Below are 1228 nucleotides of genomic sequence, written 5' to 3'. Positions count from 1 at the left end.
GGTATTGGTACTATTGGAGAGAGAGATTATATTGCACGATACAGGTGGAAGAAGAAATGAGTTCACTAAAACGAATGAAAAAAGGCTTCTTATAGACAAAGGGCTATAACAATTATATTGAAGGGCAATCTTAATATTATATAAAAGGACAAGTCACATGTTATGATTGTTGGCCGAAAAGGTGCCAGAAGTGACTGGGAGGGGGATAATATGCGTTACTTGTGATACTGATTTGTTAGTTTATTTTAATTCAACAAGGTAAAATACTAATTTTTGATAATTATGAAAAGTTTTATACTTTTTTGCTTTATATATAAATATAATATGATGGGGAGAGGACTGGTTACTTTACCATTTTTGGACCCAAAATATACATACATACATACATACATACATATATATATATAAGTGGAAGCAATTAATAATGGTAGGTTATTTTAAAAAATTTAATGCGAATATTTTTAATTTTTTAACAAAAATTATGGATAGTAAAATAAATAACGAAGGGCCCAGCTTTCATGGTGTAATTAACAAGTACTCCGTATATTTTTAGGCTGCCAAATAAAAAATATTGAAATTTATTTTTCACACAATACCACTTCTGATACTTTCGAAACAAACTATTGAAATATTATATATATATATATTATACATATATATTATATTCACTTTCTTTTCTTTCCTTCTTAATTTACTATTTTTGTTTCCCTTCTTTCTTTATATAATAAATATATTATACATATATATTATATTCGGTTTTCTTTCTTTTCTTCTTGATTTATTCATTTTGTTTCCTTTCCTTTCTTTCTTTTTTGATTTATTCTTTTTGTCAACTTTATTTCTATCAATACAGTGTAAACATATAAGAAGTAGGCCTTAAAATTTTCCTATATATTATTTCCTTCTTGATTTATTTTATCAATGCCTCTTGATCCATGAATATTGGCCTTAAAATCGAACCGTATATATATTATATTTATCTACCTATTTTACATCTTATATTTTTACATCATAAAATCAACACAAACAGTTACTATAGCTGACCAAAAGTTGCAAATAATAGTATACCATATTTTCTGAATATATATATATATATATATATATATAATATATATATACTTTGTGAAAACTTGGTGAATTATTGAGACAAGACGAAACAAAACAAAAGAAAGCAAGAAAATGAATCATATACCATATTTTTCTATATTGGGAACAAATTTCTTTTAAG

This window comes from Cornus florida, unplaced genomic scaffold (genome assembly GCF_030987335.1).
Source record: "Cornus florida cultivar Cherokee Brave unplaced genomic scaffold, ASM3098733v1 CherokeeBrave_3.0.0_Hap2_Chr10, whole genome shotgun sequence".
NCBI classification, from domain to species: domain Eukaryota; kingdom Viridiplantae; phylum Streptophyta; class Magnoliopsida; order Cornales; family Cornaceae; genus Cornus; species Cornus florida.
The sequence above is the reverse complement of the archived record's forward strand: the minus strand, read 5'-3'. Positions refer to the sequence as shown.